Source organism: Sphaerodactylus townsendi, linkage group LG09 (assembly GCF_021028975.2).
Source record: "Sphaerodactylus townsendi isolate TG3544 linkage group LG09, MPM_Stown_v2.3, whole genome shotgun sequence".
Taxonomy (NCBI): domain Eukaryota; kingdom Metazoa; phylum Chordata; class Lepidosauria; order Squamata; family Sphaerodactylidae; genus Sphaerodactylus; species Sphaerodactylus townsendi.
The window spans coordinates 53,197,153-53,212,750 of record NC_059433.1 but is presented as its reverse complement, the minus strand read 5'-3'; the positions used below and the strand labels follow the sequence as shown (position 1 = coordinate 53,212,750).

At 41.9% G+C, this 15,598-nt stretch overlaps 1 protein-coding gene across 5 annotated transcripts in view; it reads right to left on the bottom strand.

Moving 5' to 3' along the window:
- SNTG1 (syntrophin gamma 1) overlaps positions 1–15,598 on the bottom strand; it is a 319,036-nt gene that overhangs the window by 114,233 nt on the left and 189,205 nt on the right. The window lies entirely within an intron of this gene.

Sequence of the window (15,598 nt, the reverse complement as noted above, 5' to 3'; positions counted from 1 at the left end):
TGTTGTTATATGTACACTATGTTTTGTAGACTGTATTATTTTGGTTAGGGTTATTTATATTTTTTTTAATTGTCAAGGAAAAGGTTGTAGGTTATTAACCTTAATACAAAAGTTTTCAATTTCATAAATGTTGTGCCAGTAAGGGCTGCCTCATGCACATAGGTAGTCCCAAATAATGTTCATGTTATGCTACCATTAAAGGATGTGGAATGTTAGACTGACGAATCTATGCACATTAACTTGCATGCACACGTATCAATAGTCTTTTAACAGTGGGGTGGGGTTTCTATTTGTTGGAAGTGACCCCCTTACACAGAATACAAATCCATTTTCATTCATGTAGTAGTGATAAATATACACAATAAAAAGGATGAATGGCTGCAATATTTACAAGTATCAGGGACGTAGGTATAATTTTTATGGGGGGTTCGGGGTGGGCCCCGCCCCCACCCACGCCTGGGACATGGCCACACCTCCCTAAGCCCCGCCCACAGCCTTAGTGCTTATAAAAGCAGCTCTCTGAGTCCAGGGATGGAAAACCCCGTTCTCCCCCACCCTGCCCCCAACCAGCTGGGGTCCCAGGCAGCAGCTGGCAGTCCCTTTTGCCCTCCCCTTCAGGCTGAGGAGTAGCTAGGGAAAATGGAGCCCGGTGCAAAATCTGAGTTTTGCGCCCCCTCCCCCCACCGGCAGCCACTGTGATCCACCCCCAACAGCATCACTTTCGTGGTGTTTAAACTAGAGTGCCCAAATTCTCCTTTTAAATCCACCTTAAAGGGAGAATCTGGGGGCCCCAGTTGAAACAACATTAAAAATGATGCTGTTTCGGGGTGGATTATCCCCCACCCTGAAACAGCATCACTTTCAATGTTTAAACTGGGGACCTCAGATTCTCCCTTTAAATTCATGCCGAAGGGGGTGGATTTAAAAGGAGAATCTGGGGAAATTTGGGGGTGCCTGCTGTCAGGGGTGCAATTGCTAAGCTAGCAGCTCCAAAATTTCAGAGTATCTTTTGGAGACTCTCCTGATGATACCACCCAGGTTTGGTGGAGTTTGGTTCAGGGAGTCCAAAGTTATGAACCTTCAAAGGTGTAGCCCCCATCTCCTATTAGCTCCCATTGGAAACAATGGGGGATGGGGCACCCCTTTTGGGAGTTTATAACTTTGGACCCCCTGGACCAAACTTCACCAAACCTGGGTGGTATCATCAGGAAAGTCTCCAAAAGATCCTCTGAAATTTTGGAGCTGCCTGCTTAGCAATTGCACCCCTGACAGCAGGACATTTCGGTGCTGCTATCTTAAAAACTGTGCCCCCTGCAGGCCAAAAACACTTTAGAAATACAAAAAGCACAAATGGGGGGCGGCACTTCGGACATGTAATGGGGGGTTGAACCCGAGAACCCCCTTACCTACGTCCTTGATCCATCCCCAAACAGCATCACTTTCAATGGTGTTTAAATTAGGGAGCCCAGATTCTCCTTTTAAATCCACCTTAAAGGGAGAATCTGGGGTCCCCAGTTGAAACAACATTGAAAGTGATGCTGTTTTGGGGTGGATTCTCCCCCACCCTGAAACAGCATCACTTTCAATGTTTAAACCGGGGACCTCATATTCTCCCTTTAAATCCATGCCGAAGGGGGTGGATTTAAAAAGAGAATCTAGGGAAATTTGGGGGGTGCCTGCTGTCAGGGGTACAATTGTTAAGCTAGCAGCACCATGTAATGGTATCTTTAGGAGACTCTCCTGATGATACCACTCAGGTATAGTGAAGTTTGGTTCAGGGGGTATGTGATGAATGCATTCAGCCTGCATTCAGGTTACAGGGTGGACCTGCCCGTGAAAGAGTTAAGCCCTGGCCAACCCTGATTGGCCAGAGAAAAATAACCAGAGACTATAAATTCTGTCAGCAAGAGTGCTGAAGGGTTCTTGCTTTTTAGTCTTCGGAATGTTTGGCTCTGTATGAGCGTTTGTGCCTTCGGGTACTTTAGTAGCAGCGTGAGGAGAATCAGCCAGATCTCTCACGGCTGTGGTTTAGGAATAGCTGAGGAGGCTATTCCGTGATCAAATACCCTGAGTTTGGAGGTGTGTGTCCACCCTCAGGTGTTTTCTTTTTGTTTTATTTGTGAGGGAAACCTCTGTAACAGTCTATAAGTCTGTCCTCCAGCACATCTAACATCAGTCTTGGGAGGCCCAGCTCCTGTGGCAGAGAAGCCAGATTTTGGGGAGTGTGGGAGAGGGAGGCTGTATGCCTGAATCCCACAGGGCGTAGACTGAGTGTTTTATTTTTGTGAGGAGGAACAGTGGACTGAGTTTTTATTTTTAAGAGGGAGTGTGAAACCTCCATAGCAACATCTTTTTAAAGTAACATCTTGGTGAAACATCTTTTCGTGATTTAGTAACTTAAGTGAAGTGCCTGAAACCGTTAAGCTTAAAACAAACTTACTCTGTAACCGCTAAGCTTTAAGAACCAAACTTACTCAGTAACCGTTAAGCTTAAGCGAACTTTCTCAGTAACCATCCAGCGTAAAACCTCTCCAGTTTATCTGAGAAGCCTCTGTTAAAGCCAGCAAATAAAGTTTTCAGTTTTTGTTCATCTTTAAAATCCGTTCCAGTTATTATTATTTCTGTTTGTGTGTCTGTGTTCCCCAGTCTGGGTGGTGTCCGTATTTAAAAGTCAGTTTGAGTGGGCTATAAAAACAAATTTTATATTTTGGTGGCAGCAAAAAGCAGAACATATAAGCACCTTCTTCCACAGGGTACAAAGTTATGGACCTTCAAAAGTGTAGCCCCCATCTTCTATTAGCTCCCATTGGTAACAATGGGGGATGGCGCACCTCATTTGGGAGTCCATAGCTTTGGTCCCCCGGACCAAACTTCAGCAAACCTGGCTGGTATCAGCAGGAGACTATCCTGATGATACCACCTAGGTTTAGTGAAGTTTGATTCAGGGGGTCCAAAAATATGGACCCTCAAAAGGGTAGCCCCATCTACTGTTCGCTCCCAATGGAAACAATGGGCGATGGGGGCACACCTTTTGTGGATCCATAACTTTGGACCCCCTGAACCAAACTTCACTAAACTTGGCTGGTATCATCAGGACTGTCACCTGCCAATATTCTGAAATTTTGGTGCTTCTAGCATAAAATCTGCACTCCCTGCAAGCCAGAAACCGAAAAAACACTTTAAAATTCAAAAAACCCACAAACGGGGGTGGAGCTTCGGACATGCAAGGGAGGGGTTGAACCCGAGAACCCACCCTTACCTACGTCCCTGACAAGTATGACTATAAAATGAGCAATGGTTAATATATAGCATAATGTCATTTCTCTAATGAAACCAAGTTCACAGGTTACACACAATTCCTAAGTGATAATTCACTGCTTTCCCCCGGAAAAAAGACACACACAGAGAGAGATTTCCATCTCCCTGGTTGTGAAGGAAAATAACTTTCCCATCCTTCTGCAAATTAGCACCCAACTCATCAAATAATCCAAAGAAATAATTCAGAAATAACATATTCAAGGCGGAAATTTTAGTTCCAGAACTTCAACATTTGTTTAACACGATAATAGCAGGCCAGAGGGCCCCAGATACATGGAGAGAGACGGAGATAGTGACAATCCTGAAGCCAGGAAAAAACGCAACTCTAGTAGAATCTTATAGGCCAATAAGTTTATTAAATCAAGACTATAAGATATTTGCAAAAATATTATCAAATAGAATTAGAAATATACTTCCAGAAATAATAGAGCAAGACCAATACGGGTTTGTAAAAGGAAGAGATATATGTCATCCAAAAAGAAACATATTAAATGTGTTAGAGCATGGAAAGAAACATAAATATGCTATGATAAAATTAGACGTATATAAAGCATTTGATACAGTAAGTCATGAGTTTCTTTTCCAAACATTACATAATTATGGGTTTGGAGAAAGATTTATAGAAGTATTAAAAGAAGTATATAGAAACACTAAGGCTAAGATAAGAGTAAACGAAGGGCTATCAGGAATAGTAAATATTAGAAGAGGAGTAAAACAGGGTTGCCCGCTGTCTCTGTCTCTGTTTGTAATGGCAATGGAGTCCTTAGCTAATAGAATTAGAAATAATGGAAGAATAAAAGGATATAAAATAAATAAGGAAGAAATTAGAATAAACATGTTTGCAGATGATGTATTATTGATAACAACTAATCCTGAGGATACAATGAAAGAGTTAAAAATAATTTTGGAAGATTTTAAGAAATATTCAGGGTTAACAGTAAACATGGATGAAACAGAAATATTAGGAGTGAATATAGAAAAGAAACAGTTTAAAAAAGAGATATTACAGAAGAAAATTAAATATTTAGGAATTATAATTTCTACCAGAAAAGATAAGATGTATAAATATAATTATGAAAATAGATGGAAAAAAATACAAAATCAGATAAAAAGTTGGGAAGCTAAAAACCTATCTAAAACGGGGAAAATAAAAGCAGTAAAGATGTGTTTGTTACCCAAAATCTCTTATTTATTTAGAACATTACCAATGGAAATTACCAAAAAACAATTTGAGGATTGGGATAGGAAAATAAAAGCATGGATATTTAATAAAAAAAAAATGCTATAGTGATGAATAAAATAGTATATATGCCAAATGGTCTTCTAGGATGGGGAATACCGAAAACTCAGGAATATTTTGAGGCATTCCAGATAAAGAGTTTATTAGATATCAATGAAGATAATACCTCAAAATGGTTAAAATTTGAAAACGAAGCAAATGAAGGAATAGGCAATTATGGAATTCATACAAATGATTATAAAACCATGAAACATAGAGTGATAGGCCCAAGAAAAGTGAATATGGATATATGGGAAAAATGGAGAAGTAAATGGATGCCGGGCATTCTGGATAGAGCCCCAGTGGCAAGCGTGACTGGAATAGAAGGCTGGAAAATTATAAAGAATCTGAAAGAAAAAGGAATACATAAAGTGTCTGATTTAGTTCATGACGGAGAAATTATACCATTACAAAATCTAATAGAACTGGGAAGGAGAGAAAATTGGCTGGCGATAAGAGGCCTATGGGAAAAACTAAGGAAATTTAGAATAAAAGGTGATTGCATAATAACACAATGGTTAAAACTCCATGAAATATTAAAAGGGAAAATTATAGGATCAGTATATAAGTATATGGTAGAGGATAAAGAATTTATGATAAGAACTTTAAACCAAAAATGGGAGAAAGAAAATATTTTAGATGAAGAAAAAATAGAAAGATTCATGGAGAGTATGAAGAAGTTAAAGATTGAAAAATATGTGGAACTGGAAAGAAAGATTTTACTTAAATGGTACAGAACCCCAATACAACTAGCCTATATGATTAAAGGATTAAGCCCAAAATGTTGGCATTGTGGAGAAAAAGGAGCATATTATACTCATATGTGGATAGAATGTAAAATGGTGAAAAAGTTTTGGGAAAACATATTGAAATATGTAGAACAGTTAGTAAAAGTAAAAATTGATAAATAAGAAACAATGATTTATTAATTGTGGGGATAATAGATGATAAAAGAGTGAATAGAAGTTTGGAACCAATGTATAAAATAATGATTAGAGCAGCACACGCAGTGTTGGAGTTGGGCTGGAAAGATAACAAAAAATGGACAGTTTCAAAATGGATGGAATACATATGGGAACAAATACAGTTAGAGATTTTTGAGAGACTGACAAAAAATAAACTATGGGAAGAAAAGATGAAAGATATTATGAAACTATGGACAGTGTATGAAAAATGGATGGAAGAAGCCGGATTTAACAAAGAACTATGGAATAAGAGAATAAGAAGTATGAATCTCCTGCTGCTTGCATAAAATAATCAGTAGAAAAGGGGGGAGGGGGGATAAAATGGAAAATGTATAGATGAAATGAAGATATTGATTGTAACAAATGTATGAATATTCTATACAATAAAAATTATATAAAAAAAGAAATAACATATTCAAGATTGATGGTAGAAGATGAATCCAACCAATTAAAACAATTAATTACAAAAGGCACAACATTTAAAACAAGATCTAGCTTGTGATGCATAGTTGGGGCTCTTAGTCTCCTAGTCCAATATTCCACCATGCCACCCCCCCCACCCCCAATAAAATGCATATAAAAGCACTAGTCCATGCCAATCACAACCAGGAATCCTTGATTGCCTAGACAGTTCAGGTCATAAGCTGTCTATAAGCTGCAATCAGCATAGTTGAAATTTTGACAAACCACTGTGCGCAAGTAATTTGCATACGTTATTGACTGGGGAAAAATCCTGATTGCACATGTAAATTCTCATGCTAAATTCCCACAGCTTTTTTTTTTGCTCCATCTCTTGCCACCACTTTCCTTTCAATACATATTTCTGTTTCACTGTGAGTGGCTTACAGATGTGAGGAGTCTCCCCATGTATCTTATTAATTTATTTACTTCATTGATCATTTTTACCTTTCTCACTGAAACACAAGATTACAAAATATAAATTAACAATTCAATCAGAAAAACATAAGACATCCAATAAACAATGCAACAAGACTAAGAGTACAGAATTAGAAAATGTCCAGAGTAGATTAGAAAAGCAGAAGACAGTAAAAGCAACATAATTCATACAAAAAGACTGCATGATGTATTTTTCACAGAAAAGACAGGTGACTTGTCCAGACAAAGAATAATCTGGGCACACATATTCTTATAAAACTTAGTTGCACTTACCATAACTGGGGTTCATCTAGGTGTTCAGTGCAGACACACATTGGGAGACTGTGCCTGTGCAGGCCAGCTGACTTGGCAAAGTTATTTTAGCCCTAAGTAACAGCAGGGGGGTCCTCTCCTCCCTGCATCACCTGTGACAGTTCCTTCCCAACCAAACCCCCTGTGGAAAGTGGCTGACGCTCCTTGGGTCCAAACCGCCATGTTTAACAGGGAGGTACCCCCTCCTTTCCCTCTGATTTCGGCAAATGCCCTTGCAGAAGTATAAGCCAAAAAGCAGGGAAATGGTGTTCAGTGAGGTAGGAGGGAGGGATGTGTGTCTGCACTGAAGACCTTGATGAACACCAGTTCTGGTAAGTGCAACCAGGTTTTTATCTGAAGTCTCAGTGCAGCTCCGCATTGAGGATTTTAGTTAGCCACTTACAGCAGGAGGAAGGGGACCTCTCTTACTGGAACACAGAGTGGAGAACAGTTTTCCTACCATTAGCATCTTTTCTCGCCAGCAAGTCAATAGAATAGTGTCTGACAAAAGTATCCCCAGTGGACCACATAGGCAATTTCCAGATGTCCACAAGTGGCACCTTCCTGTGGAAAATGGCTGAAGCTCCTTGGGCCCTCACTCAGTGGCGTACCTGCATAAATTGGTGCCCGAGGTGCCCCTTAAATTACACCCCCCCAAAACTCCATCGGGGGCGAGCAGCAAGTCCTGCTTGCTCTAGGTGGGCCGCAGGGAAAAGCAATTGCAGCTGGAGGGACGGGGGGAGAAGTGGTGGCAGGTGGGTGGGCAAGCTATAGGCAGAAGCAATTGTGGTGGGGGAAAGAAGTGGTGGAAGGTGAGTGGTGAGTCCTGCTTGCTCTGGGCAAGCCATGGGAAGAAGCAATTGCAGCAAGGAGGTGGGAGGAAGAAGCGGCTGCAAGCAGGTGAGTGGCAGGCCCTGCTTGCTCCAGGCAGACTAAGAGAAGAAGCAATTGTGGGGGAGAGGGCAGGCAAAATAAGCAGCAAGCCTTGTTTGCTCTGGACAGAAGCAATTGCAGAAGGTGAGTGGGGAACCAGACGAATTCACCCCATCACATGGCCTTTGGAAGTGGTTCCTGGATCATCTGCCCCCTCTATCCCCTCCTAGATATTCCATTGCCTGAATGAGCACTAACCTTCAAAGGGCAATTTTTCCCTCCTGCCCCATAGCACTCTTTAATTGCCTCCACCACCCACCTGGAGATTTTTTGTGACAAGGCTGTCTTACCCTTTTTTGGGCCATGATAATAAAGAAGGACCTTGTTGTCTTCCCACAGGGCCTGGTATTGCTGAGATAGTACAATAAAGCCCTTTTAATCCAACAAATAAAGTTTAAACCTGCCTCAGAACAAGGGTGTGGGAGGAAAAACAGGTAGTGCAATGTCCTGGGCCAGGTGGAAAGTGGGTACTACCTTGAGGAAGAAATCAAGACTAGGATGTAATACCACCCAGCTCTTGGAGAACTTTAGAAATGGTGGGTAAGTCCAGTGGCGTAGCTAGGGAAAATTGAGCCCGGGACAAAATCTGAGTTTTGCGCCCCCCCCCCCCGGCATATGGGCAGCGCCCCTCCCCCTTCCCCACCATGACCAAACACCATCACATTATAGAACATGCCCCAACACATGAATCTGAACACACCCAGTGCTCCCTAGTTTAAACAACATTGAAAGTGATGCTATTTTTGAAGGGGGGGAATCCACCCTGAAACAGCATCACTTTTAATTTTGTTTAAACTAGAGAGCCCCCATTCTCCTTTTAACTTCACCTCAAAGAGAGCCTCTGGGCTCTATAGTTCAAACAACATTGAAAGTGATGCTGTTTCAGGGTAGATTTACCATCCACCCCAAACAGCACCATTGTCAAAGTTGGTTGTTGTGGGTTTTCTAAGCTGCATCCGGCTGTGGTCTGGTAGATCTTGTGGCTGGTATCTTCAGAGATGTATCACAGAGTGGCTGGTATCTTCAGAGGTGTATCACAGAGAGAAGTCTGTTATACACTGTGTCCAGACTTCTCTTATAACAGACTTCTCCCTGTGATACACCTCTGAAGATGCCAGCCACAGAGGCAGGTGAAACGTTAGGAACAAGATCTACCAGACCATGGCCACACAGCCTGTAAAACCCACAACAATCAGTTGAATCTGGTTGTGAAAGCCTTCAACAATACTTTCAATGTTTTTTTTTAATCTAGGGAGCCCAGATTCTCCCTTTAAATCCACTCCAAAGGGGTGGATTTAAAGAGAGAATCGAGGAAAATTTGAGGATGCCTGTCAGGAGAGCAATGTTTAAGCTAACAGTACCAAAATTTTAGGCTATCTTTAGGAGACTATCCTGATTATACCACCCAGGTTTAGTGAAGTTTGGTTCAGGGAGTCCAAAGTTATGGACCTTCAAAAGGGTAGCCCCATCTACCATTAGCTCCCATTGGAAACAATGGGGGATGGAGCACCCCTTTTGGGGGTCCATAACTTTGGACTGCCTTCACCAACCTTCACCAAACCTGGGTGGTATCAGCAGGAGACTATCCTTATGATACCACCTAGGTTTAGTGAAGTTTGATTCAGAGGGTCCAAAGTTATGGACCCTCAAAATGGTAGCCCCATCTACTATTAGCTCCCATTGGAAACAATGGAGGATGGGGTCACCCCCTTTGGGGGTCCATAACTTTGGACCCCCTGAACCAAACTTCACCAAACTTGGCTGGTATCATCAGGAGAGTCACCTGACGATAGCCTGAAATTTCGGTGCCACTAGCCTAAAAACTGTGCCTTCTGCAGACCAAAATTGGAAAAAACAGTAAAAAATACAGAAAGCTTCAAACGAACCTGCAATTTTTCCGCCCACCACAAGGTGGCGCCCGGGGCGCTTGTCCCCAGATGTCCCCATGGTAGCTACGCCTGTGGGTAAGTCCCGACAGCAGCCATCTCACATACCATCTAGCAGAAGTGACTGTGAGAAGGAGGGCCACCTGCTTAGAGAGGGACCCTAAGGAGCAGACAGACAAGGGTTCAAATGACACTTCCATCAAGCTAATCAGTACTAGAGACATTTACCATTGTGGTCCCAACTTAGGTAAAGGTGGGAACATGTGAAGTAGCCCCTTCAGAAGCCTCTTAGAAAGACTGTGAGAGAAGAGGGGCAGCCTGTCAACTAAGTCATGATGAGCTGAGTTAACAGACATATGGATCCTTACAGATGATACAGCCAATTCTTATATTGCCAGGGCCAAAAAGTAGTCTAGGACTCTGGGATGCAGACAGGAGAAGGCTTGAAAACCCTCTTCCTGAGCCCCCATCTCAAACCTAACCTACTTCCTACCACAGGAATACTGAATAGTTTTGATGAGGATCTCCCAAACCCTTTCCAGTAGGCCTACTCCCATGGCATTATGAATCATACCCTCAAATGTAGATGAACCACATCATGGTTGCATACCTTGTCCCATACTAGCAGGTCATCTATCTGTGGGACAGGAATAATCTCTCGCTCTGTCGAATAGACCAGTTCTGAAAAACATTTCTGTCTGTGCCAGCACAAAATGATGGAAATGCTGTTTGAGTTGACTAGCATCAACTTTCCTAGCACCCTGGGTATGAGAGGGAAAGGTGGAAAGGCATAAAAAGGCAGCTACTCCAGCATATCTGGAGGGCATTTCCTAGGGATGCTGGCTCTCTCTCTGTCTGCCAGGGAGCAGAACTGCCTGGACTTTGCTGCTCACTTGATGGTAAAAATGGTCTACATCTGAAAACTCCCATTGATCGAATATGGAAAAAGATATTAGTCCTGGAAGAACCACTCATGGTTTGTCAGGTAGAATCTGCTCAGCCTATTTGCTCCCCATCTAGTGGAGGAGTCCTCGGTAGTGACAAAAAGGTTATTCCTGAGATAGCTTAAGCAGGTGAGCCCACCAGTGTAACGATCAAATGACTTTCCTAGGAACAGACATGCAGACATGTTCAGGATGATAGTTAGATTAAAACACCTTACAAACCAGAGCACATCCTCAAATTCACATCACCCACAACTGTGATGGTAGAGGCCATCAAACTGAGAGGACATCGAATGGCCCTAGCTGACTGTCAAGAGGATCTCAGAAAGGAGCGGGCAGTAAGCCTAATTGAATCAGACCTGTGGGGGGGAAGAAAAGCCTTAGACTCTGGAGTTTAAGAATGGTGCTAATGAAATTTATTGTGTGACATGATCTCAGCCTGGACATGTTCCAATTTACTGCTATGTCTTAGTCCTGGAAAGTCTGCAGAACTCGTTGAGTAGGCAATGCAAGGACTGGACTGTAATCACTCAGTCATCCTGATAAGCATCCCAACATATACAAATATGCTACTACCAGAGCCATACACTTATTGAATATCCTCGAGACTGTAGCCAAGCCAAAATGCAATGCCAAGTACTGAAAGGAAAGGGATCCATACCTAAAACTAAGGTACTTCCTGTGATCTGGTTGTATAGAAACATGGAAATGGGCATCTTTTAGTTCGATGACCATGAACTATATGTCTTGAATAAGAAGATCAAACACCATTGGTAGAGTGAACATTCTGAACATAGACACAACTAAATATTTAACTGTTGTAAATCTAATATGGAGTGAAAGCCTCCATCTTTCCTTTCAACTAAAAAGAACTTTGAATAAAAAACAAAATCCTGAACTTGAGGTCAACCTCTTGTTCCATTCCTTTTGCTTACAGCTCTTGTAGTTGCAGACCCAACTGCAGGAAGGGATTAACACCTTGCAATAGAAAAATGGTAACAAGGGAGTACCTCAAAACATTCAAGCTTATAACCACATTGAATAATACAGACCACTCCAGGATTCAACAAAATTCTCTGCCAATTAAACCTACTGACCCCTGAAGCACAAACTATCCAGGGTGTGTGTGTGTGTGTGTGTGTGTGTGTGTGTGTGTGTGTGTGTGTGTGTGTGTGTGTGTGTGTGTGTGTGTGTGTGTGTGTGTGTGTGTGTGTAATAGTCTCACCCAGATAAATAAGGCATGAGTCATGCTCATCAGAAACAGTCATCTTAGTGCTGCATGTGGCACACTTCTTGAATAGGGCTTTTGAAGTCATCCTTGTGATCCAAACGACTGTTGGTCCAACAGGATAGATGAAGCAACTAGTCAATGAAACTTACATTCAAAAGAGCCATCAAGGGTAAAGAAAAAGCTAGCCAGCAAATGCTGCCTCATGAAGAATGTTCACAATTGAAGAGAAGGGTTGAAATGATTTGATCACATTGGTGGCAAGAAAAGAACTGGAGGGAAAGGCTTCACATAATAGTTTGATTGGGAAGGAACTATCACGGGTGAGGCAAGGAGGAGAGCACCCCATGCTTTTGCTAAGAACTAAACTAAATTTGCCGAGTTGGTTGGCCAACGCAGGCACAATCCCCAATGTGGGACCGCACTGAGAACACAGAAAAAACTTATAAGTGTTTCCTCAAATAAAGAATTTCTACTGAAAGAATTTATGACAAAATTAGGGATAAACTTTGAGGAATATTTTTTCTCCTTTCAGTTACACCCAGTGGTGGGTTTCAGCAGGTTTGCACCACATCGGCAGAACTGGTTGTTAACATGGTGCTTGTAAACAACCAGTTGTTAAATTATTTGAATCCCACCACTGGTTGCACCCCTTGGGCCCATCCCGAGGGTCCTCTTACTCTCAGGAGCAGCTTTCAAATAGAAAGGAGGAGGCAGTAAACATCTTTTTTCACAGACAACATTAATTATTAGGAGATAAACCTATTCCATCTAAATCATGCCTAAAGTGGGTCAGTTCCAAGCAGATGTAAGGTATAAACTGCGAGAAAATAAGTTGCTGATTCAATTTGTGACCACTGTATCTTTAGCAATTATTTTTATGGGTTTAAGCACAACATGATTACTTTTTACAGGGCCTCCAAGCTTTATAAATTTGACAGCATTTTAAGTGAAGACATTTCCCAGCTATCTGTCATGCTGCTAAGGGGCAAAAGGGCAACCTGCAAAACAACAGCAAAAACTGTTAATATATAACTATTAATACTGGGTGGCCCTACTATACAGACTGCATTTTATCCTCATTGGGATCCTTGTAATATCATACAAAAAAAGTATAAATGGCTCCAGTTAGGAGAAGACTCAATTCTCAGTGCTTGGATTCATAAAAGGAAGATTTGGCTCCCATTCCAAAGGTATCTAGGTGTACCATACCCTTAACTTCATATAAATGAATGCTTTACATTCTTTTCCTAGAAGGGATAAGAGCAGCACTGCACTTGGAGATGATGTTGCAGTGAAGATAACCATCCCTGGCCTAATTTTCACTGATAGATTCTTCAAGGGAGGCAGCACACAATATGTTCCTGTGACAGTCAGTATCTTGTGAAAATGCACTTAGCCAAAGTCAACTGGACATGTCTGATTAGTGCTACATATTCATCATAAACCATACACAGTAAAAAACAGTCAGTGTTTTACACACAGGATCTCTCTTTCTCAGCAAGGATGAACCTAATCATTTTTAATCTCATCAGTTTCTTAGTAACGGCCCACATGGTGTCCGCTATAACAAGTGCTCCAGCAGGAAAAGTGACATACATCACCACACTGAGTGAATCACACATCGCACATAGCTAATGAGCTATGTGTTCCTTTCAATTCAATTTAATTTTAATATGGCCATAAACTAACAAAATTATATTACTATTAATGCATTGTTTGTTCTATTGGTCTATGACAGGGGTAGGGAACCTGCGGCTCTCCAGATGTTCAGGAACTACAATTCCCATCAGCCTCTGTCAGCATGGCCAATTGGCCATGCTGGTAGGGGCTGATGGGAATTGTAGTTCCTGAACATCTGGAGAGCCGCAGGTTCCCTACCCCTGGTCTATGACTACGTTAAAATTGAATTGAATTGGGCTGTGTTCACCTATATATAATGTACAGTCAAATTAACCAAATGGAGCACATCATTTGTTACCGTCTAAAATAATACTTTGAAGATATAGGTTATAACACTGTAAGGAAATTCACTTATGTAACCAAATAAAAAATATTATGCATGTGTGCCAAAATATTATTTAAACATCAAGGGCAATATATAATAGATGTTCTAGCATATTAGAGAAATGCATTCAGGAAATGATAAATCTTTTAGCAAATAAAACCAGATTGGGTTTGGCAGAACAACGGGAACTCAGCAGCCTTGTAAGGTTACCTAAGGAAAGAGAGGAAACAGTCCAAGAAACATCTACAGTACCCCAATGCCAGGTAAACACAGTTAGATACAGTTGAAAAGACAAACTCAGAGCTCCTTTCCTTCACCATTCATAATTTCTTTGTCTTTTCTGGCTTTTGGAATTGTCTTCTTAAAGTGTAAATTGGCAAGCAGAGCCCTTTTTTTAAATACATCTACATATTGTTCATAAACTTAAGTCTGGTCTGTACTTTGCCATTCTTGAAGAGAAGATACACTTTTCCAGAGCTAAAAATGAGTCGCTTAGTTCTGCTCCCAATTCCCTCCTTGATTCCAGACCTATCCACTCAAAACTGCTTAGGACTGTGTGTGTGCGCTATTTCCATGGACTTTGTTATAGACTTGCCCACGAGCAAGAGGAAGATGATGGGTTGGGTGGTGGTAGACTTGTTTCCAAAACAGGTTCCCTTCATTCCCTGCACATGGATCTCTTTGGCCCAATACCTCGTGCAGCTCTTCATTGGACAAATATACCAGACCATGGACAAGATAATCCACCCTGGACAAAATAATATCTGACTGGGGAAGCCAATTTGTATCCCACTTCTAGAAACAATTCCTTAAACTACTTGGGGTGGAGCAGGGGTTGTTGTCTGCATATCCTATGGCCACAGACGGCCAAACAGAGAGGACCAATGCAGTGCTAGAGCAATACCTGAGATGCTATCTCAACTACCACCGAGACAATTGGGTGGAACTGCTGCCATTTGCCAAATTTGCTTATAATAATGCAGTCTGAAGCAGCATGGGCAAAAGACACTTTCAGGTGATGTCAAGGATGGAGAATAACCATTTCCTCTTGAGGGGCAACAGGTATCCAACCCAATTGGGGGGGGGGCTTGCATACTTGGGTCCAGTCAATCCAAGATTCATAGGGAGAAATTCAAAGGGCCCTGACTAAGGTAAAAAGCACAAACAAACAACAGGCTGACAAAAAGCAGAGGGCGGTGACGTAAATGCCGGGGGACCATGCTTATCTCTCTACAAGGAGCCTACTTGGTCTCCAGGGGTGCTGAAAGCTGTGGCGTAAATTGGACCTTTCACGGTAGTAAGGGTGATTAACCTTGTGACTGTGGAACTGAACTGCCTAAAAATATAGGGGAATCCACTCTGCATTTCATTGTAGCTTGCTGAAAAAAGCCCCGCCAGCTGATCATTGGCTTCCAGATGACCCCCACCCCCTCTGGTGTGTATCAGGGACAACATGCACCAAAAAGTGGACAGCATTGTAGATTCATGGATCTATCAAGAGAAACTACAATATTTGGTTACCTGGACTAACTACCCTTACAGGTACAAGTGGGTGGACACCATCCAGGTTTGGGTCCCTCACCTGGTACAGGCCTTCCACAGAGCCTATCCAGATTGACCAGGGGGGATTGGGGGGGACAGAATGTCAGGACCAAAGCCTGACTGGTACTGGGTATTAACTGCACTTTTTTTGATGTCCGCTCTGATTGATATGTATGCTGATTGATATGTAGATGGGGTTCTTCCTTTCTTCCCTATACCCTTCTCCTTGATGTTTTCAGCCTTCACACCTGATCACAGATAAGTAGGCAAATGACCCTGAGAAGTCTCCCAGCCTTGGACAACAGGA